Source organism: Amblyomma mixtum, chromosome 1 (assembly GCF_055824585.1).
Source record: "Amblyomma mixtum isolate Tamu chromosome 1, ASM5582458v1, whole genome shotgun sequence".
Taxonomy (NCBI): Eukaryota; Metazoa; Arthropoda; class Arachnida; order Ixodida; family Ixodidae; genus Amblyomma; species Amblyomma mixtum.
Genome location: NC_143012.1, coordinates 312242131 through 312266389, shown reverse-complemented (window position 1 = coordinate 312266389; position 24259 = coordinate 312242131). Strand labels below are relative to the sequence as shown.

Sequence of the window (24259 nt, the reverse complement as noted above, 5' to 3'; positions counted from 1 at the left end):
CTAGAAATGATCGATGTCGATCTCGTCTGCAGACGAGATCGAGATCGATTCTTTCTAGTATAAAATGACTGATGAGATCATGATATGGGATCATGGAGTCCTTCGTGAAAGTCAGGGAGCCAGACTCATCCTGTGCCCGGTCGACGAAACCTCGAGCTTTATTCTGGCCTGCCTCGTTTCCCGGATTCCCCGAATGCGCTGAAGCTGCCGCTGTGCTGCTGGTAGCCTTTTGCTAACGCAAGATTTACAGAAAAGTCCAAGATCTACAGGATGCGTGGCAACCGCGAGTACCACAATGATCGCAACGGGCGCCCGTCATGTGTCTGGCTCTGGTCATATGATGACACTTGACCTCACTTGGCTGGTCGCGTGACCAAATGTTGACAGTCTACGCCCTGAATCTGTCTGGACGGACTCCATAGAGCAGCTTTCGCTATAAAAGGCTTATTTGCTTAGTGCAGTACATCTCCGAAGTTATTGTCACTTAGTTTGGTCTACGACAACTTACGGAAATTTGCAGAAGCTTCACAAGTTGCAGAAAAGGTTTGTAAGAGTAATAGAAAATCTGCCGTTTTATTCACATACGTATCATCTATTTCCCAAATACAACATAATTCCTGTTACCAAACTGTTTGATTATATCCTTTGCAAGGCAATTAAGAATGAAAACGCCAGCAACAGTTCATTTCTACATCGTCTAGCCAGGTTACAACCAAACACTACTACACGCCAGACACGTCACACGGAGCTCTGGAAAGTAAGGACGTTTCGCACAACATACGGCCTACAAACTATACAGAATAAACTACCCCGGTTACTAAATGATTTAAATCATAAACATATCCAACTTGAAAAGGTGACGTTCAAAACACTCCGCCGGTATTTCAACATGTACTAGGTCACTTCGCTTGCCATTCCTGTTTACTCTGTCACGTTGTTGTTTACCCTGACTGTACCGCTTGTCTGTATTCACTTTGTTTTGAATTTTATTTGAAGCAAAAATGTGCTTAATTTATCTGTTACTTTCGCTAAACTCATTGCCATCGCACATGAATGTTCCATTGCTTTTGTAAGTGCTTTCTAACTTCATTCTAACACATTTTCTGTATAATTTTATGTAGTTCTTATGAGTGATTGTAATTGCAGATGTTTTCATGTTTTGTTCTATTTTGTTTTTGGATGAGACATGCCGTTTCATTGCGCCCATGATGCTGTCAAGTGTATAGGGGGGCCTCCGGCTTTGTCAAGCTGTCGCTTGTGTCAGCTTTTACTGCGGGTCTCCCGCGCCATGTATTCATTAGACGCAAATAAAACCATTATTATTATTATTATTATTATTATTAGTTCGTTGTGGTCAGTGACTTCAAGTCTTTCAATTAGGAAGCTACGCAGAAAATAAATCATGGAATGTAGGGCCTATCGGATGGTGAATACACAACCGTTACTTAGTTGCGTAAGAGATGAATCCGTCCCTCCAGATCGGCCTGCAGAGCATCGGCTAATTGTCTAACCTGAGAGAATACAGCAACGCTTTTCTTGAACGTGGCACGGACCCGCAAGGCGTGCTGCTCCGCAGTGCTCTCCCGGGGTCCCAGCGCGACCTGCTGGGAGGGGGACCGAGCGACCGCTTCCCTTACCCCCCGCCAGCAGGCGCGCACCCAGAAAACGCAAATCGTGTAGGCGGCGGGTGGCACGCGGCCGGTCGAAGCAGCGGCCGCTGGCCGCAGTATGGTGGCGCCATCTGTGCCCCGCGCCAGCCACCAGCGGCGCCATGCTGCCGATGCTGCTGCCAGCGGCCCCGTCGTCGTCCTCCGAAGCAGCCTGTTGCCGCCGCTGGCGTGAAAAACAAAAAGGCGCTCTCGCGTTTCGAACCGCTGGCTCGGGCGGCCCGCAGCGGAGGAGCAGCTCCGACGACGCCAGCGGCCATGGTGCGACTGCCGCGCTTCGTAGTCGTCGCCGGGACAGCCGCGCCGTCGCGGGGCCGCCGCGGATGACCGCCCCGACCCCGGCAACCTGTTGATTCCAGCCGCCGCTCCGACGCCGCCGATCGACGACTGCTGGTCCCGCCTCTCGGCTCGCTCGCCCGCTGTTTGCTGCTGCTGCTGCTCCCGGACGACCCGTTCTGCCGCGCCGAAGCCCCGTACGTTCTTCTTCTCTCCTTGTCCCTGTTTCGAGTTTTAGCGGCGGCTGCCGCAAGCACGAACGCCCTGCATGCCGCCGGGCCGGAGTACGCGTGCCGTGCCCGTGCGATGTCCGACGACGACCGCCGCGCGGCCACCGCTCCGCCGCAACTCTTTTGTGCACCGACCTGTTGCTCGCTCCGTCGGCGCTACTTTTCCAGATCCGCGCGACGCGGCTTGCAGAGCGCGACCGCCTTGCTGCCTCAGATAGCAGCTTCAGGAACAGACGTCTGGCAGTCACTGCTACAGCTGACAACTACTGCCTTGCACTGGTGCAACCGTGCAGTGCACATTGCGCGGAATTGACCTCTGTGCAACAGGTGGTCGCGTCGCAAAGAGTGGCACTCTTCTTTCGGTGGCTGTTCCGGGTATTTTTCCATCGCGTTTTTCCGTCCGAGAGCACGTACGAAAGTCAGTGTGGAGCGGGCTCGACGGAATGACTAACGCGGAGAGTTTGCATATTGATTGCTCGAGTAGCGGTTACCTTCACGAAAGACTTGTACGAAGCTTCCTGATCGATGCTTGCCGCAGTATTGATCCTTGATCCTCGCATTCTTCCCAGCTGCTGGACAGAGGTTGAGATGGCAGATACGGAGGAATAAGCTAGCGCGACACATTGGCTGCTCTCGCCTCTCTGAGACCGCGGAGATGGCGCTCCTAAATCTGTTCCGTAAGCTTCGCAGAACAACGCTGTTGTTTGCATCCCGCCGCATCTGTCATTAGATTTAGCTTCCGCTAGTGAGAAGGCCGCGCCACGTTACGTTTGAGCCACGACGACGCTAATCTCGGTTGTCATTCCGCATTCCGTGCAAGTCGTTGGAGATGAGGGATGTTTTCCGTTGGAGTGACTACGCTTCCTTTAGAGATGCTGAAACTTGCGGTGTTTTGATGTAGACTGAACGCTTGTTTTGCCTGACGAGCGTGAACCGTGGTAGTGAGACTTCAGAATGCATGGCCATACATAATTTGTTTTCTAACGTTGCATGTCTTTCAGCTTGCTCAAGGCCCAGTGCCAGTTCATGTGTTTCTGTCACCGTGGCGTTTCATAACGACGAGGACAACCGAGTCCTTCTGTTCGCCATCTGTTTTCCTGCTCTCTCCTCTGTCTGGACACCACGTTTTGCAGCAGCGTTGAATTTTACACAATTAATGGTTCTCGTCAAAAACATTTGCAGCCGCACTTGAGGGGTGCAACTAGTTGCAGTCAGCAGGGCTGTAGAAGTCCGCTCAGGAAGCCTGTACTGGACTTCCGTATCGAAAGCGTTTCTCCCCTTTGGTACAAAACTGCCGTTTCTTGCCTGCGGTTCTTGCGTTACTGTACTGGATATAATGACAGGCGCAGTTCATATCTGGTTCATGGATAATCATACCACGCAAAGCGGGCTCACTTTAACGGCCTTCAGCATCCTGTGCGTTGCGAACCATTGCATCAAAACTCACTTTCGACTTCTAGGTAAATTCAAAGAAAATGTATCTGAGCGCTGTGCCCAGTTGTCAATTCCCAATTTCGCAGCTGCTGTATTTAGCGTTTTATTCTAACATCATCCAACCTCTCTCTTCGCGAATATGGGACAGTTTGCTCGCGTCTGCAGACCCGAGACAGTAAGAGCAGCACAAACAGAAACTCGTATATTCGTTCGATTCCAAATTGTCTCTTTTTCTTTTGTTTAGCAGCGGGTATTGTTCAGACATCAGTTTTTTCAAACGGCGAGCGGTGGAACTGCTAGGGAATAGCGAACCTAGCTGGAGGCTCGACCGAAATGTTCGCTCCCCCTTTCTGCAGCGGCTTCTTGCATTCAGCGCGCACTTTAGGCAGTTTTCGAATAGCAGAACACGCCGCGCAAACGGGATCCTTAGAGAAAACTGCAACCCTGCCGAGTACATCGTTACTGTATTATTTTTTATGCTAGTTCGGCTCCAAAGCAAAGTATACGAATCTTTGAACGGTGCTGCCATTATGCGCTGCTCGAAGTAGATCTAAACCTGTCTGATTGATCTGTACACACATTGCATGAGTGGCCAAGTTGCAAGACATGTTCATTACCTGAGATTAACTAACCTTTTGTAATACCACCTACGCTGAAAAAGGGTTATCTAATGGACTGACGAACCAGGAGTGACACCGTTTAGAGCCGGTATTCTTGTTTTTGCTGTCGATATTGTTGGTGGCGTAGTCTGATTGGTGGAATCAATGTCCAGTTTCATTTTTTTTCTTTTCACAACGTGCTCGGAGCGGCACCGCTGACACAAAGGGCGCAGAAACCTTGCGAAATGCATGACTTACAACTGTCATTAGTGTCACCGCTCTCCGCTTCTAGTAATAGTCTCTCATTTGCTGGCGTGTAAAAACAGAATGGTGACGCTGTCAAACAGCTGTAAATTCGCGCTTTTTGTCTTGCGTTTTTGTGTGTGTCCTACCGTCAGTGACGTTTGACAGCGCGGTGTAAGAAGTTATGCTCTCCAGTTGGCTCGTATACTGCTGCATTGCTGATTCCATTTTCACGCTAGGGCTCGTTCATTTGGGTCATTTGTACAAGCCGCTTTGATCTACGTCATGAGAAATGTCCTATTATTTCCCTTCGATGCTGATATCGCGGAAATAAAATTAAAAAAAAAAACTAAGAAAAACGGCGATGAAACTTTCACTCTTAAAATCCAGCACGTTATTATCGTTATTGCTATCATAATTTACTCTAGCTTTGACCTGCCGTGCTTCCTGGGAATATTGGCATAACTCGTCATTGTCATTTTAAGTGGAGTGTTGGAAATACATGGTCGTTTTAACGCCATGCCAGGAAGTTTTGGTTACGCGAAGGAGCGAGCAATTAGTGCGGCATGTGTGCACGAATTACGCTTTTATTTGTTGATTAATTGATTAAAGCGTAACTTAGAAAGGGGCAGGCTGCGACCCTCGTGGGGAAAGTAAATGAGGTGATTGCGAGGATGCCGGCTTCGGTTGCTAACTCCGAGATTGCCATTAATTTTAGCTGTGCTGGTGTTCCGGGGGAGATGTGTTCAGGTTTTATATTCAGCGATTCCGCAATCTTGCCGGTCAGCTCTAAATCACCAGACGACGTTACGTGGAGGTATATGCTTTCTCCGTACCAAAAGTGTGCGACTTTCCCGCTAGGGAAGGAGCGCATGTGTAGTGCCGCCGTGGAGCGTTTTTTTTTTTTTTTTTACATTGAATACTTTGCCGACGAATCCAGGCAAACATTGTCCGTGACCAAAATGGTCTCCCTCGGAACTGTTTTTCATCTGTGATCGGCTGCTTATAACCGCGCATTCGTTTTGGTTGCCCGAAAAAAGCAGATTGTAAAGAGGAAGACGCTTCGCAGACGGAGCAACAGAACCGATGCGCGGCGCGAGGCGAGAAGACGATCGGCAGCTGAAGCAGCAGAACCGACGCGCGGCAAAAAGCATCATCTGTTACGGGACCGGACCTGCCCTCGCCCGCTCTAACCGGCCTTAACAACCAGTCATCGCTTGCCAATAAAGGCCGCTACAAGATATTCATGAGCTCAAAGCAAGTGCAAAAAATATATATAAAAAAATTCATAGGAAGCGTTGTTTATGTGCACTCTTACCTTACATCAATGGTCACCGACACCACTGTTCTGTGAATAGGCTATGTGATAATGATGATGATGATTTTATCTTTATTGCGCCAGGACAGCTTGTACAGTGAGTGCCGTGTATAACATGCTAGCTGCGCAGAAGTTGGGATCGAAAAACCTATTTTCCAAGGATTTCAGCCAAAAGAAATCATGCATGCATTGGGAAGACTTGTAGCACCGGGGATCGACAGCCACGCACCATCCGCGTACGGGGCGGATGCTCAAACCATACAGTAGGCCACGCCTACGCTGAACAGCCTCTCTACTACCGGCCGGATTTCTCGATTGTGAGGCCTGGCATAATTAATTATTGATAAATGTACCCTATGCAAGACCTCCTCCGCAGAAACATGAATCGCCCTGCTCACTACAGCTGAACCCAAAGAGGAGATACGCAGGGTTAAATTTAATAATGGCTTTTGTATTTCATTCAGACCTAATTTTTCGGGCACCATTTTCTCGCTTTCTTTACAAATCCGCAGTTAGTGTGAACTGTAACGAGCCGATTAAGAATGTGACGGAGTCCTCGCTTTCTTTTTTTTTTTCAACTGGATGCGTCGTGATACATACACACGAGCAAACTTGCGGACATAGGTTGGGTATAGGGTCCCTCGACGCTAGTTACTTTTTAACGCTGTATCAAGGCAGCCTAGGTCAGGACACCTACACGCCCACTCTGTCGGCAGCTAAAGACATTACTGTTGAGCTTCGCTGGGTTCCCATTATCTAGAGAAGTACGCTGCGCCTACACATTGCGCGTTTCATTTCGTATTGGGTGCGATAGTACTGCATATATGGCACTTTTAACGCATATGCCTTTAACGGCTGCGTTCTTTCTGTTGCCAAAGCTGTTTTCGGAGTTTTCGTCACGAACATGTTCGAGCCTATAGGTATGTCTGAACTATTGGAAAGCACGCAAATGGTTCGAATGGTGCAGATTTCATAATGGTGAAGCTTTCAAGATTATATGGTGAAGGTTTCATATCAAGCTGTATTAGGTGATACGCGAGCAATTTGAAGTTCAAATTAGGCGCAGTCCATCGACGGCGATGATGGGTGGTCCAGCGCCGGCGTGCACAGATAGTCCGCGCCGCGCTGGTGGGGAAAACACTTTGTGTGGCGGTGAATCCTTCGATGGTGGCGCGTTGCGTTAGAAGCGGCCACAGATAGCAACATAAAACGTCGAAGACAATGGTTTGGAAGTGAGTCCTGTATAATAAGGAATGCCTTAAGTTATTTTGTTGAATGCATACGATACACTGCAACTTTTTTCTCTTTGGAGTAACTTCAGAGAGCGTCGGCCTTCTAAGTAGCAGTTCAATACAGTTTCACAATTTGATTTACTTATTGCGCGTTGATGACACGTAGGGATCGCAGTAGTACCGTAAAAAAAAAAAGAAACATTCAAGTTCGATCTGAAGCCATTGCAAAATATTACGCAAGTTGAAAAAGTTTTGAACAGTTATATTAACTGCATTAACGCATATAGTGAGCAATAATATACAGCGGGAGAAACGCACACTAAATACTTATGTCTGCACGGTTCGATTTCCATTTAGGCCTGCGGTGTGGGTCTTTCCGTGCTTTATTACCTCGTGGTCGATGATGGACAATGTTCGGGAGAAACTTCGCAAAGTGGGCAAGGCATTTGGTACAGCAGAAATCGTCCAAGGAGTTTGAAGTATCAAATTAGCCGCCTTTTGAACAGCAATGAGCGTTATGAAGAACGAGACTTGCAAGGCATCTTCAGCAACTTCTAGAGCTTTTAGCTACATTATTTCGCAGGACGCGTTGAGTCTACAGCTCCTGCTTCCGCGTTTCATCAGGGAATTTTAGAATATGCCACTGGTTCCCCCATCCCTTTGAAGGATAGGAGAACAACGGGGTGCCTTTGCGCATGCGTAGTACAGTAACGCCCTTCGCGGGTTATTGTCCTGTGCATGCGCAGTGGAACCCCGCTATTCCCCTAACCCCCTTATCGATAGGGTGCCCCTACTCTAAAACTCCGTATACTGACGCCACTGTCACTGACCTCTTCGTCGTTTGTTCCTATGGTACGCGTATGTGACACGGCATAAACGTTATGAAGTTTGCAAGTTGTACACCTTTTGCGTCATCATTATGCGTGCCGCTGTTAGATGAGGGGAGTAGAGTTTATTGGTACCTCGGAGCGCATCTTGAACCTCGCCTGAGCGGATTTGCAGAGAGGCTGTGCAAATCGAGACTGCAATGAAAGCACAAAAAGAAAAGAAACCTTCTAGGCCATGAAAGTTTTACGTGACGACCGGTCACGGAACGTCGTTTTTTTTTGTTGGTGTTGAGATAGCCCGAGAGTCGGCGAGAACTAGACTAAAGCCAGTTATCTTCGGCTTTAAAAAGGCGGTTTCATGCAGAGAACTCTGTTTTCCGAACACCGTTCGTGACATTGTACGATACGCGCGTGCCAGGAAACGCGTTTATTGTGAGTATTTCATACGTCGCTCTTTATTATTATTTTTTTGTTTGTTTTTGCTCACGCAGCACAAGTTCGTTCGCATAACATTAGACGCGAAATTAAAAGATGCCGGCCCCGCGCCGCCTGATACCAGAGGCGAAGAGGAGGTTGGCGGCGCGCCCGTTTCATTATTTCCTCGCTACGTCGCAATATCGCCCGGCTTGGTATTCCGGCTCGCGCCGCTGTGCGCCATTCGCCTCGGAAGGGAGACATTGGCGCTTTCGTTCGCCCACAGCATCGCGGGGAGCATCACCGTGCTCGCATACAGAGGCGGCCACAACAGCAGCAGGAAACACGCCGTCATTGGGATTGCATGCCGCCCGCATGCACAGAGCTGGGAGGCGCCGGCCTGCGTGTGTGCCCGACTGCCGGCGCATTTAGCGTCCCCGCGGGGCTCGCTGGGAGGTCGGTTCGCTGATGCTGCGCGGACTCCGTTATGTAGCCCGGCTCGTACGCAGCACGGGACGCTTTCCGCAGTGCCATCCTTTTTCATTAATTTTGATCGTCGCTGGTCCCTTCTTCCTCTGGTGGCCACACCGGTGGAGAGCGGATAGGGCGGTTTTGTGGGGCCCTGCTCCCCTTCCCTCTCTCGTTCTCACTGTGGGCTTGGTCCGCGCGATTGGCTCGTATATGTATATTTATATATATGGTCTTAAGGTGCAACGCAGCGGGGTGTGCTGCTGCTTTGCGCGCGCCGGGTAGGAAAATGCCCACGCGGTGTTCCGCCACGCATCCTCGGGCCGCTACCGACGACTGCTGAACGCCGGCGCTGAAGAAGGGTTGTTGGCCGCCGCGGCCGGAGAAGGCGGCGGCCGCCCTCCCGCACGCTCGCGCGCGCCCAGCCGCGCCAACCTCTTTCCCCTTTTCTCTCTCACTCTCTCTCTCTTGCTCCGCGGATACACCCGTGCAGCGCTGTGACGTTGTGAGCGCGTTGTCTGGATAACTAGCGCGCGTTTTGAATAATGAAATATGAAGCGCTACGTTTTGACTGTTTTCGACCAAGGCATTAGATAGGGCGACCGCACAAACGGCTTGAGCAAGGAGGGGGAGTGTACTTTGTTTAAAAAGTGAGATGATGGAAGGAAGACACCGTGGGCGTGTCGTAACTGCGCCCGAATTGAACCATGCTTGTGTGGCGAGTAGGTTCGAGGTGACTGTGGAGGTTAAAGGTCGTGGGAGAGGGTAATCTAGCTGGAACGAGGCGCGCGCTAGGGGCGCTTAGCTTCGCTGGCGGTTTTGGCGTCGTAACGACTTCGTTACAGGCCAGTGCGACCACGCCGCCCTTTCCAGCCAGCGCCGTGAACTGCGAGAGACGCCGCGCTCGGTAACGTTTCGTGGTTAAAGAACTCGCGCTTATCGTGCATCTGAAGGCCGGCCGGCATAAGCGCCTCATGCAGGATACATATAGCAGTGCTAATGGGACACAACTGGTTAAAAGTTGCAGGAAACTCAAGACGGACAGGGTGGGTGTCCGCTCCGTGCTCCTTTGTCCGTTGGGACATTAACGCTGGCTCCTAGAAGGCAGTCTTTTATCTACCACCGAGTCGAAAAACACATCAGAAAATTTTCTGCGTCACAGCAGATCTTTTTATGGTATTTCCCCCTTATATTTGCGGCAACCACAGAAATTTTTGTTGTAAAAGTTCAATTTTCTGTAGTGTCGCACTCTCCCTTGTAGCAGTGACTGAACTAGAAAAGACTAGTTAATGGTTTATGGGGGTTTAAGGTCCCAAAGTGACTCAGGCTACGAGGGACGCCGTAGTGAAGTGCTCTGGAAATTTCGACCACCTGGGGTTCTTTAACGTGCACTTACATCGGACAGTACACGGGCCTCTAGAAAAAAGTCCCCTTAGAAATTCGACCGCCGAGGCTGGTAGAATAATACAGATAGAAAGATACTACAATACTACAGAAAAATGTTTTATTGCGCCAAAACGACAGAACATTTCGTCATTTTTGGCACGATTCTGCCACTTTTTTTAGACCCCCGGCTCAGAACCTTGCTGCTCGTCTTGCACCACTGATCTGAACGCGAAACATCACTCGTTCATGCGGAAAAAGTGCTGCTACGTCTGAACATACGCGCCTGCTTGTCACGACGATCTGGGACGACGAGGAATTGAACCTGCGGAGCCCCGTCCGCATAGCTCTACCTGTTACCGTTTTGTCTCTGTGACGTCACGCTCAACAGCGCCGCCTGCATTGCGGTGCTCGTCGTGCGTGGCCGAACTCCTGCCCCGAAGGCTGTGTGAGTGATGGCAGCTGACCGCAGGGGTGGAACCGGAGCAAAGCTGCGAGCTCTGCTTTGTTTGTCTCGCGTGTTACTTGCGAGCGTGCGCGCTGCCGCAATTCGTCTGTTGCCCCCGCGCGGTCTGCAGTGGCGATAAGGCGTGGGCCACGTACGGGTTATTGATCTCGTTCCGCTAGCTCGCCGTTTGCTTTCTTTGACCCGCGGTCACGCCATATCAGGTGTGTCATTTCTTTGTTCGCGCTCCTCGTAGCCTCACGACCAGCGAGACCTTGCGCGATATCGTGCGCCTTCGGATCGGTGGGTGCGCCGTCAAGGCCGCGGCTATACGTGGGTCGCTCCCAGCAACGTGTCTTCTGGACGCGTTGAGCTTGTCAGCTGAAGGAAGAAAGGGGGTAAAAAATGAGCAACGCGGTAGCAAAATACTGACTGCTGGGAGAGCCTGTCTCTTTTTTGTTGAGGGCAGGTGGTGGGGGTTGTAGTCATTGGTACTGCGAAGGGTCAGCAATTCATCGCCTGCTATCCGAGCCATCAGGCTTCTTGACCTGCTCGACCTGGACATCACCTGGCTACTGGGAGCCATTTTTCCCGCTCTTGCATGATGAAAACTCTGCGTGAGCAAGACGCGTCAGCGCGATGACGTACCCATACCGTATCTGAACCTGCCTTTTGTTCAACCATTCATGTATCTTGCCAGAAACATGTACTGTAAGACGACCGCAGGAACCTATGGCATTGTGGCAACAGTGCTAAAGAGAGCAGTTGGGGAATATTTGGAGGGGACGCTTAAACTCCGCCTTATAAGAGTATGATGTGATAGCGTTAATTGGTTAATGCCCATGTATGCGGAATTGGTCATTCTCTACTTTACATTCATAGATCCCTGGGAGTCCTCATACCACTCGTGTCGCAGTGGTGCAGCGGTTAAGCGATGCTCCACTACCTTTAAATGACAGGTGCTGCCGCCGGTGGGGCTTGCGAGACCCAGGTTGCTCTTCTCCAGCGAGCAATCATTAATTTAACCTCCACCTGTCACGGTGGTCAGCGCGCACAATCCGGTAGGCAGGTTGTGATGTCGTCACAAAACCACGTGACCTAAGTGTCTGTTGCTTCTACAGGCAGTTTTCGCTCACAACGCCGCCGACGACGACGACTCCGGTTTTTCTGCACAACGGACGCCTTAACGCTGTATCTCAGTTGGTAGAGCTCAGCAGGCGACGTGCTGAGGTAGCGGGTTCGCTTATTACCTACGGTTGATTGTCTTTTTTTCTTTTGGTCGAATTTTATATCTAAATGGTTGGTTGGTTGGTTTATGGGGTTTAACGTCCCAAAGCGACTAAGGCTATGAGAGACGCCGTAGTGGAGGGCTCCGGAAATTTCAACCACCTGGGGTTCTTTAACGTGCACTGACATCACACAGTACACGGGCCTCTAGAATTTCTCCTCCAAAGAAATTCAACCGCCGCGGCCGGGATCGAACCCACGTCTTACGGGTCAGCAGCCGAGCACCATAACCACTGAGCCACCGCGGCGGCTTTATATCTAAATGATTCCTTGAATACTAACGTGCTTCAGATTATATGCTATTTTGCTCTGTATATGAGACGATGAAATTAGTATTTGTTGTGGCAGTGCTGTCTACAAGATGCCTCTTTCTGGTGCCCGTCTCTGCGCTGTGAGCTGTGTCGCATGACTAAATCCAGTCGCAATGTGGGCGTCCTCGTCTGTTAGCGCATGGTTAGCAGGCGCTTCTCTTTAGGTCATCGCTTGGTACATCAAGTGGATCCACCCCTTCTTTCTCGTCGGTCTGCTTGCGTCTACGGCATACCATCCTCGTCACAGACCTTGATCCGCCTGCGAGACATGCGCTTCCTTATCCCAGAGGCAGCTTCGAGCATGCCCTTGTATTGTAGTCTCTCGTATCAGTCCCCCGTCTCCGTGTTCTGTGCCGCTCGTCTGCCGACCTGCCTCCAAAGATCCGTTGGGAGAAAGCCGGTAACTACAAGATCGGCAAGGTCGACACAGATCCTTACGTCGTGTAAGCATGCGAAGAAATTCGTACAAACAACTGTTTTCCGGCGGCAGAAAATCTGCTGGCGACCGGATTAGTGACGAGCCTTTATCCATTGGAACGGAGCGAGCTTAACCTGTATAGTTTGAGGTAAGTGTCCGTAAGCTAAATCTACAGACAACTTACAAACTGGTTCGGCGCCTATGCAATCGCTCAATCGTCTCAACGGGGTCCCAGTTCGTGTCGACCTTGTGACGGTCCCGCGGCGCTCGAGCGAGAGAAAAAGAAAATCTTGAATCCTATCTCGACGCCGAGAGTGAGATTAAGAATGGAATGTCTTAGTGTACATACACAACTGTACTTGTGTACTCCGTATAGGCGGCTGTTCCTATATGGTTTGACAAAGACGGATGAGTTTGAATCGCCGAAATCGCACCTTAAACTTTTGGCAGCGCGCCTTTTTGTACCCTTCATTTGCATCTGTAGTAGCTTCACTTTGTCATCGTATGCAACATCATCGTTTCTCTCCCTGCCTCTGAATTCAGCCATGATTGCATACTATGGTGATATTCCACGCAGACGGTGTCGCGCTGATGCGCTCCGAAAAGGCGGGAATAGAATTGGCGTCTCGCTTGACGCGCTTGTTTCTTTCGTCTGCGACGTCAGCGGAGTCAAGCTATACACTGTCTTGAAAGAGACCACGGTGAAAGCAAAACCTGCCGCCGCTGCTTTCAGCTTGAAACGCCGTGAACGTTACGAAATTGCATCAGGAAAATCGGCTTCTCAAGATCGGCCTGTGCGGTCTTCCTGCCCTTTCCCCCCTCGTCCCATTCGACGCGAATTCCGGAAAGAATCGATGCGTTCAGTGAAGCTTCTCTTGAAGGGCCGCGCGCCCTTCAAGAGAAGACTTTCTCGCTCCTGCCTCTGACTACGCTGCTGCCATGTGACGACAGAAGTTGTTCTCTCGGCAGGAGAGAACCGCGATTAGCGCGTCGCTGAAGCTGCGTTACGCGCGGCGGGAGCTTTGCTGCTGCATTCAGTTCAGCTCACGTGATCACCCGCCACGTCTCATCCATTCGGGAGAAGAGGCAGAAGGGTTTGCCTCGTGGTGTCGAGAGTCCCCCGGTGAAGGAGGTCTTTGCGGCTTCAAAGGCTGCGGACTCGATGAAAAGCACCGAATTTGTCTTTGTCCTTAGCGCGTTGAAGCTCTGGCTGGAAGTCGACGTGCACAAATCTTTCAGACAGAGTGTGTGAAAGTTTTTGTAGTTGGATGTACACAAGGTATGGCTATAATATACCCGCTGCCGGGTAATGGCGAAGATTCAGGCTGTCCAGGTAATTGAAGGAAAAAAGGCCTTCGAAGGCCTTCGAGTTATTCAGAACAAGAATTTCAAAAATTCGAAAGAAGTATTCGAAACTAGGTCGAGTTTCGGCTTTGAGGAGGACAGAATGAGAACAGAACAGGAAGGATCAAGGAGCAGCATTAATAATAATTTGTAGAAGACTCGAGTAGAGACCGTATATTTTTCCTTGACGTCCTGATAACGAGTTGGTCATCGTAGTATTAACGGAGCTACAGCAGCACGGTGTCCACATGAGGCAGTTGCGGCAGTTAATGAATTTGAAATTGTGCTTGACAAACCAGGGTCGGTTGATGTGCTTATTTTATATTTTTTTATTTATTTATTTTTTATTTCTACAAGTCATTTAACACAGTTCTCCAGAGCAAATTCATTTATAAACTAAAAAGTATTGGAACCCCTGCTTACCTTATTAGTCAGTAGGAATCCTATAGACAGTCTATAGACAATCTATAGATTTATGGTCATACACTTTTAATAGACTGCTTTCTATATACAAGCTATAGACAATGAATAGACAAAAATAAGTGTTTATAGGTAGGCAGTAGAGTCGAAAAAAGTCTATAAACAGTCTATAGACCGGTTTTATATGGGGGGACGAAGCCTAGCTCGTTGCAGAGTCCTCCGCTTGCCCGCCGTTCGGCTGTTTACTTCGGCGGACGGCATTATTGCCAGCGACGACTTCCTGGGAATCCGTGCCCTAGCGACGCTGCCTGTTCATCGCTTGCGGCGAACGTGCCTCTGCGCTGGATTCGCTAGGCTCTCGCGTTTTTTTTTTTTTTTTACATCTGCTGCTAACCAGTCTTCTTTTTTTCTTCAGCTCACTCTCTGTTTACACGTTAAATGTGACACAGTCGACAAAGGGCGAGTCCGTTTGCCGCGTGGGTGTTCTATAGCAATGGCTTCAGTGTGTATGTGTTTGGGTGCGTCGTTAGTACTTCGTCCTGTAGTATCGCCGCATTTCGACTCGCTACATTCTCTTATCGCCCCGAGCTCATTCGCGACATGTCGGGCGACGGCGGCATAGCAGTGCAAAACAGACGTGACCTCCTTCGGAGACGTCAGTAGGGCTTCATTCACTGGAGGTGTGTCGATGTTTATATCCTCCCGGAGTGCGTCTTCGATACTACTTTTCGAGCGTGTCTTGAAAACAGTTCACTGGCGTTCTATAATTTTTTTTTGTTCAGTTCTCCACGGAATAGACTGCTTCAATTGGTCTCAGAGATTCGGGAATTTCCCGGTACTATGATGTGGGAAAATATTCCGGTTGATCCGACATTTGCGGCGGACATTCCTCGCAACTTTGTTGACAAACGCTTCCATCGCAATTTCTGTAACCTTCCTACTGGTAGCGGCGAAGAAAGTAGGGAACAACACGGGTCTGCGTTTGTTGCTAAATCTGAGACGTCGTTGACGTTACACTATAAGGAATTAAGTATGACCGACACTACGCTCGGCCACACATTGTGTCATTTCTGTGCTGCCAGATTACGGGTGGTTGGCTGAGGTTTTACCAAGGCTTGAGCTCTAGCTGAGGCTGAGGTCGAACCAAGGCTTGTCTACCTGTAATCCAGCTGATGCTGAGCCTGGACCCTAGCGATATGCTATCAGTATGTGAATAAGCTGGTTACGTAATGGCGTCTTTCGTCAAGGAATAGTACCTCGACGTGACCTGCGCCCTATCACAAGCTCCAGTGATTGTTGCATCGTTTCAGAACTGTGCGCCTTGCATAAATAAATGTAGGAAGTTCGCGAGACAATGCCGTCATGTTTGCAGTGAGTTGGAGTCTGAAGCTGACTTAGCTTGCTCGATTGAGTAGTAATTCTGAGTGTGTCAGCACGAGTAAATAATGGCTTGATACCTTGTTTAGTGCGTCTTTGTAATTCAGTTAGAAGGTGCTGCGAGTAGCTGAGTTCAGCGGCGTTGTTCTTGTGACGCAGCTTCGAATAGATGTGCCAGGAGCGACATGTTGGTCGCTATTGTCATAGCTCCGCAGTCATGGCAGACGGTGACGCATTAACGTGCTATTTAGCTTAGCGATAACAAAAACTTAGTCGAACACTTGGATGGGAATCAGTCGGGTGCGGGAATGATCGTCTTAATTCTTTTTGAAAGCACTCGTTTAAGTTGAACGTTTTTTGCATGCGCGTTATTTGTCAGCTCACGGGATCCTTTAGGCATCATGCACCAGATATTTCGCTGCAGATGCCGCTTTATACAGATTGTTTCGCTTTGTTCAATATATATATATATATATATATATATATATATATATATATATATATATATATATATATATATATATATATATATATATATATATATATATATATATATAGTAAATTCAATACAATTAGTTTTAGTAGTTAATTATAGCGTTGCGGGCTGCTAATCATATACTGTTTCAGATATGCCGGCATGATATCCGCGTGACCAGGTAACCCAAAGTCAGAAACCGGGACTCTCTAGCTATTATAATACGTTTGTAAAAGATTGTGTTCAATAAAACGAAACACCCGGTATATTTAGCCCATGCATCGCGGTGCGCGCTCGACATATATTCAAACGCATTTCAGAGCCGCAGATCTCCTTATAGTATGCCTCGCGGGGCAATTAAGGGGGCCACAGTTCTGGGAAAGCCGTCTGCCGTGCCGTGTTTTGATGAACCCTCCCTTCCCTGTTGTTTATACAAAACCACTAGACTCCGCGTGCCCCGTAATGAGCGTGTGCCTCTTGACGTCCTCGCAGCGTTTAATAACCGCTCGTACTCGTGTGTATGTACAAACGCGCATACCGCTGAACCTCCGGTATTCACGGAACGGCGCGGGAGCTTCTCGGAAGGCGACTCGGCGACGGCTGACAGCCTGCTTGTGTACCACACCTCGGCGACGCTTCGGTGATGGAGTGGCTCACGTTGACTTCTTCGCGCGCCCGTAATAAAGATGCAGCGGGGACATTGAAGTGGCGGGGGCATTAAGGGGCCGCCGCGCGAGGAGGATGGAGCCACTATAGCTGTCAGTCTCGCGCGCGATATAGCCGGGATCGCTTTTCTACCGTCGTGCAGTGTTCCGATAAAAGGGGGCCTTTTGATGTAGGTCACGCAATCGATTGGAGGTGCTTGCTATACGACAGCCCCCGGTACATATAGCAGCTGCTCAGGTATGTTATGTATATTGCGACGCGCTCCGTAACTTCTGTCGTGCTGAATGTTGTTTTCACTCGCTTTTGAATTTCTTTTTGTCTCGAACTTGCAGGGCAGATGACGGCGCCGTACAGACTAAACTAGCCCGTCTTTTCGCCTTAGTCTGAGCTACGCACATTGCACGTCGCTTTCACTCATGACGTCATCGGTCGCTGGTGTCTCGTGTTTGGCACAGGGAAAACGTACCATGAACAAAAGCGGCCATAGGCTTTTTGATTTTTGTTCTGTCCTGAACTTGCAGGAGACGGCGTCGTACAGACTAAACTAGCGCGTCTTTTCGCCTCAGTCTGAGCTACGCGCATTCCACGTCGGCTTCACTCATGACGTCATCGGTCGCTGGTGTCTTGTGTTTGGTACAGGGAAAACGTACGATGAACAAAAGCGGCCATAGCTCCTTTAAATTCCTGAGCAGTGTGTGTATGCTAACGAACGTAAGTAAGGCTTATATGGTCCGGATTAGTTATTTTTTTTAAGCATGAAATGCTTTTAGCTCCCGTTGTCGGCAGTGTGGTGACGTCACGCCGAGACCGAGAGCCATCATCCGGGCACTGAATTCCAGTCATCCGGGCACTGAAATCCACTCATCCGGGCTCTGAAACGAGAACATCCGGGCACCGTACGAGACTTAACGAGATTTAACGAGACTCTCTAAGCCCTCCTACGCGACCGGCATGCAAGCGCCGGTTGGTCTCCAAACGAGACAAAAAACAACTGCTGCCAGTGCCTTCTCAATGTTTATGAAGATATCAGTGGCGCTGTGGGTTTGATAATGCATGGAATTATAATTTCCGATTTCTAATAACGCGTGCAAAAAGCACATAAATGCCACGTTACACTTCGTTGTCATACGTGATCTCTTAGGGGCTTCGCGCATCGAAGCAAAGGCGCACAGGGGCCCGGGGGAGAAGCGCTGCGTTCAAAGGGCAAGGCATCGCGCCGAACGGGTGGTGGCGTTCCTCCCTTCCTTTACGGTGCGGTTCGGGTGTCCACCGAGATGGCAGAGAATTACTGCGCCATTTCCTTTCCTCAAAAAACCTTGCGTTCAAATGGCAAGGCATCGCGCTGAACGGGTGGTGGCGTTCCTCCCTTCCTGTACGGTGCGGTTCGGGTGTCCACCGAGATGACATTAGGCCCGTAAACATTTCATGCTTACTCTACTCTCGTTTACGGGAGAGGCAGAGTTTTTGTTCCGCCTTTTGTTTTTGTAAACCTCTACGTTAGATAACAGTGACGTTGTCTAGCCCAACAGTCGTGGGCGCTGCGTGCGATGTAAGTGGGAAAATGTCGTTCGCACCGTTGATAGATCGCCTGGCTGCAGCTCGTTCCGTCGGGCAGGCATAACGCGGCGCGAAGGCAGAACGAGCGAAGCAAAGCGAAGGACACGCACTGCTCCTGTGCTTGGACGCACACTGGAGTTGGAAAGTGCCGTTAAGGCGCGTAGTCATTAAAACTGGGGAAGATGGGCCACAGTTGGCAAACTTGGCGAGGGTCACAGGAACCTCAGCCATCCGCGGGACTGAAAAAAAAAAAAACAAAAAAAACATGCGCGGTTTCTCTGGGAACATATGTTCGCGGTAAAAACCCTTCGTTAATTAAAATACATGAGTTTTATGATACTCTCTCTCCCGTCTCCCTCCTCAATTTCTGCCCCTCCCCCCACGGCCTCGCGCACAATAAACAGACAACGCAACTTAACTCAAAATACGACACACGTCACACAATAGTATCGGCGTGTGCTCTTCAGTGCGAATTTGATTCGGCACCACAAAACCACTGGCGGGAGCACAGTGCGAGAATACTTCTAGCACCGTACTCGTGAGTGGTGAACTACGCCACGAACGCGGTAGAGACGAAAATGGGCGCATATACGAAGAGAACTACCGCAGGGTGAAAGTTCGCCTTAAGTTGAACCCATCTAAACTCTCCGCGTGCCTCGACGCATCAACCTGAAGGAGCGCCTCGCTTCTCACGACAATCGCTTGCGTTTCAGCTTGTCCCGTATTATTTCATGCGGTTACGCTCGAGCGGCCCGGTTGGGCCCGCATTGTCGTGCGCGGTGAATGATTAATGGCTGCGGCCGATGCGACCGCGGACGGTCCGCCTCTCGGAGGAGCGCGTCGCATCTCTCGAGAGCCGCGGAAGGAAGGGGTCCAATTTGTCTCCCGCGCCCGCTGCTACAGTGCACGCGGTCCGCCGAGCATGCGGAGGGGGGGGGGGGGGGGGGGGGGGGGGGGGGCGTGTCGCAAGAACGCGCCGAGGCGGCGGCCTAGCGGGGAAGGGCTGCTGGCGGTCGGCTGAGTTTCACAACGAGAGCGCGTGCGGCGCATGCGACCGAGCAGTCTCGGAGGCGTCGCCGGGCGTCGGCGGCTCCGAGCGCAGCAGGCCTCGCTGGCATTTTGAATGGACCGCCGCCAAAGGGAGCCAGCGGCTGTCCGGGGAGCCCCAGGAGCCGGGGTTTCCGCGTTAAAGCGTGCGGTTTTGCACCGGGTAAAGTTGAGGTTGCCGAGCGAGAGCGGCGTCGCATCAAGCCTAAAGTTTGGTGCATTTGGGAGGGAGAGAAACAATATGCGCCTTCTCCACTCTAGACTGCTGACGTTATTAGTGTAGAGAAAGGAAATGGAGGAAAAGAAAGCAAGGAAAGGGTGGGGGACAGTGACCTTTAGATGTAGCCCACCATTTTTTCTCTTCATGGATGAACCAGAAGAGAGTTAGAGAATGGCCTTTCGCTGTCGCGCGTGTCGCCTCTGGGCAGTCCTACCGGCAACTGGAGTTAGTCAGAGAGAGAGCTAAAGAGGAAGAGGGAAGGCAGGGATGTTAACCAGCAGAGTGTTCCGGTTGGCTTCACTGCAGTGGGGAGGAGGGATGGCGGTATGACGACCCCACATAATGCGCAGGTCCACACGGGACGGAGAGGCAAGAAGACACCGTATGGCTCAGTTTAAACAAAATGATGTAATCAATAATTATACATGGTACATCAGAGGCTGGGGTGTCCGAGCTTACGTGGCGACGCCGTCATGGGGGCGATGGATGGTCTCCGGAGTTGCGATCCGTCGGTGGCTGGCAGAAGCTGCGCGCCGTCCGGCTTCGGCGCTGAAGGACCCTTTTTCGTGAACGATCTCGTCCTCTCCGTGCCTTTCGTCCGCACTCGCCAGCTATATCTGCTCCGCCGGCCACGCCCGATCTCCTGTCTTCCCCACTGGAATGTTTCTTTCTTCCTCCTTTCCACGGCGGCGCCCTGCGGCATCCCCGACATCCCTCGTTGGAATGTCGTTTGACTCCCGCCGGCAGCTTTCTTCTCTTGACCTTGTACGGCCAGGCATGCCTAATTGGGCTGGCTTTCCCTCCCCCCGGCGCCTTTGTACCATTGTACCCCTTCAGTGGCTTGCCGCCGCTGGGGGCTCCGTCTAGGCGGCGCCGCCGAACGCGGACCGTTTAAGGGGAGACAAGGGAGTAGGACGGTTGAGCACAGAGAAAATTCCGACGAAGATATGGGCCCTGGTATTTCACGCACGGAACGTCACACTCGCTCACCCTCCAGAAGAATGTTCTCCGAACATTTGAGTCCAGGCAGCTCCCCTTCTTTTTCTGAATCGCCTCGCACATTCCGTCCGACAAAACACTTTTCGCTGCACACAACACCACTGCACTGCACCATATGCCGCAGCTGTCATAACTGGCGTCTCCAGGGGCAGCACTGATCTTTCACAGACAAACATGAAACTCAGCACCCAAGCCTCTCCTTGCTAGTCCAAACTGGACGAAATAAATTTACCACAGTTACAAAGGAGCTCCCACTTCCAGCACAATCACGGCACAGACAAAAAAATATGTAGATAACGAAAGGAAGTCGGGCATGTTCTGCATCCTGTGTAAAAGTGTTACTTAATGACAGAAAGGCTTAACTAGCAACTCCGATATTTTAACACATAAGCACATAGCAATGTTATGAGCTGCAGCATTACACAGTCTTAACCAGTCCCCAACTCCGCTCTGTTTACGCCATTAGTCCGACTTAGCTTTCCGATTTCGAAGCGGATATCGGCGTTCATGAGTCGTACCAAGTAATTCTGTGACCCCTTGTCTGCTTTGAGACTCGCGAGGGCTCGTGGCAGGAGCCTCTCTTGGCGTTATCTGCGCGGCAACCTCGCGCGCTCCTTCCTCCAGCAATGCATGAAGTAAATCCGGTGGCATTCCTGCCGTAACCTCTGGCGCTTGCCGAACAAATGCAGGAGAGGGCGTTTCTTGCGAACAATCTGCGCGCTCCGCTTCACTTCGGTCCCCATCAAAATCTGCGCTTTCCCCCTCCTCATTTCGTGAATACTGAACCGGTGCCGACTTGAGGCGATTTGCGTGTATCCTTATCAAGCGGCGGTTCACGTCTCGGACCCTGAAGTTTACCGGAGAAAGCTTCTCGACAACCTCGCACGGTCCTCTCCACCTCGTCTGGAACTTACGAGCCAACCCAATCTGTCTTTGGCAGTTTTCGATGTACACGCTGTCCCCCACATCAAACGGCGCGTCTCTAGCACCGCGATCGTGCACCTCCTTCCTGCGCTTCGCCGCTTTCTTTAAGGCCTCCTTTGCGATGTCCCTCGCCACTTGCAAGCGCGATTCTAGCTCAACCTTATAGTCGTCCAGTGAAGCGTATGGGACACGACGGGGGCCCTCTGGCACTTCACTAGGCTGGTCCGGGTCTCGGCCGTAGAGAAGAAAGAATGGCGATTCGCCCGTGCTCTCGTGTGCTGCGGAATTGTAGGCAAACATTGCATACGGGAGCCACAAGTCCCAGTCCCGCTGGTCGCGCGAAACAAAATGCGACAGGAACCCGGCCACGGTTTGGTTCAGTCGCTCCACCGCGCCGTTGCAAGCCGGATGGTACGGTGTTGTCTGCTTCTTAGTGATCTTAAGCAGCTCGCAAACTCTCCTCATTAGCTGTGACACGAAGTTTGTTCCCCGATCTGTCAAGAGTTGCCTCGGAGATCCATGTCGGAGCACGATCTGTTCGACAAATGCTCTTGCAACCGTGTCTGCTTTCTGATCTGGGAGTGCTACCGCTTCCGCGTATTTTGAAAGGTGATCGACAAATACTAAAATGTACCTGTTTCCAGAAGTGGTCGTGGGCAATGGGCCCATTATATCCATACCTGTCCGCTCGAAAGGAGCCGAAACCTCAGGGAACGGCTGAATTGGTGCTGGCCTGCGTCCCTTGGGTGTTTTTCTTTCGAGACAGGAATGACACTTCGCACAGTAGTCTCTAACATCCTGTCGCATGCCACTCCAAAAGTACAAACGCTCGACGCGCCTGCGTGTCTTCGCTACGCCAAAATGACCGGCGCACGGCGCATCGTGGAACGCGCGAAGAACCCTTTCTGTCCACGACCGAGGTATGACGACTCTCTCCCAAGCGGTTTTCTCTGGTCTCCCTTTCCTGGTTGGCCTCGTGCGCCGACACAGGGTGCCGTCTTTGCCAATGAAATAACCTAGCTGTTCGGGGTGAGATGGTGCGCCCTCTAAGCTTTCGATTATTCGCTTCAGGTCAGGATCTTTGCACTGCTCTGTGCGTAATTCGGCGGGGTCGACTACGGGGACAAACTCATCTATAGCTGACACGGCAGCTGTACGGCTGAGCGCATCAGCATTCAGATGTGTCTTTCCTGACTTGTGCTCCACCTCAAAGCAGTATTCCTGCAGCTGTAGATTCCATCTAGCGAGTCGCGAGCTAGGGTCCCTGACACTCATCACCCATTTCAGAGGATGGCAGTCTGTGACTAGCTTGAATTGGCGGCCGTAAAGGTAGCATCTGAAGTGCTTTACTGCCCAGACAACGGCGAGGCACTCCCTTTCTGTAGCTCCGTACTTCTGCTCTGTGGGGCTCAGCTGTCGGCTAGCAAAAGCCACGGGATGTTCTTTGCCCTCGATAACCTGAGATAACACAGCACCAACTGCGAACTTTGACGCATCTGTGGCCAAAACGAAGGGCAAATTAAAATCCGGGTGGCGCAACAGCGGTGCACTCATTAGCTTCCTCTTCAGGGCCCCAAAAGCATCCTCCTCGTTTTTGCACCAGCGAAAGGCGACATTTTTGGCTGTTAAGGCAGTGAGCGGCTTAGCGAGCTTGGCGAACTCCTCTATGTGCCTTCGGTAGTAACCGATCAGGCCGAGAAACTGCCGGACCTGGCGGACACTAGTCGGGGATGGAAAATCCGAGACACACCTTAGTTTCTCAGGGTCCGGTCGCACGCCGTCAGCTGAAACAACGTGCCCGAGGTATTTCACCTCGTTTTTGAGGAATTGGCACTTAGAAGGCTTCAGCTTGAGACCAGCTCCTCTTAGTCGCACCAAAACCTGCTCAATATCGCGCAAGTGGTTCTCAAAACTGTCACTGTATATGATTATGTCATCCATATACACGAAGCACAGCTTCCCCAGAAGACCCGCCAGGATAACATCAGCGGTTCTCTGCCAGACAGCAGGGCTGTTGACCAGACCCATCGGCATTCTTTTCCATTCATAGTGTCCTGAGGGCGTGTTGAATGCCGTTTTCTCAGCATCTGCCGGATCCATTGCTATCTGCCAGAATCCCGCCGCCATGTCCACTACCGTGAAGTACCTGGCAGAGCCCAGCTGAGAAAGCGTCTCCTGTATATTGGGAATGGGGTATGGATCGATGCGAGTTACGGCATTTAGTTTGCGGTAGTCCACCACCAATCGATACGAGCCATCTGGCTTTTCCACCAATAGTGCCGGTGCTCCCCATGGTGACTTTGAGTGTTCGACAATGCCGCGATCCATAAGGTCCTGCACCTGCCGCTCCATCTCCTCACGTTGGGAGTAAGGAATCCTGTACGCACGTTGGTAAACGGGCGATGAAGTGCCGGTTTCTATCCTGTGCTTTATAACGCCACAGCAGCCCAAATCCAGGTTGGACGCGGCGAATACCTCTGAGTAGTCGTTCAGCAAACCAGCCAGAGCCTCCTTCTCCCTGGAGTTTACGTGGGAAAGATCGAACAACGCATTTGGAGGAGTCGAAGGACTAGCATGCTCTACAGTTGCGAGTACCGTATCGGTGGGCTCATGGTTCTCTATCGCAGAGGTGAAGAAAGCCAATGTTTTGTTCCTGGGAAGGCTCAGTGGCTGCTGGC

The 24259-nt window shown here is 50.9% G+C and overlaps 1 protein-coding gene across 3 annotated transcripts in view; it reads left to right on the top strand.

Moving 5' to 3' along the window:
• The first annotated feature begins 1759 nt into the window (after positions 1-1759).
• LOC149372453 (rho guanine nucleotide exchange factor 17) overlaps positions 1760-24259 on the top strand; it is a 144049-nt gene continuing 121549 nt past the window's right edge. For 2 of the 3 annotated variants that reach the window (XM_089566939.1, XM_089566938.1), the window contains exon 1: positions 1761-2140. The gene's annotated coding sequence lies outside the window, so the exon portion shown is untranslated. Of the gene's footprint in view, positions 2141-24259 lie in introns of all 3 variants that reach the window. The other variant, XM_089566940.1, reaches the window with a different exon arrangement.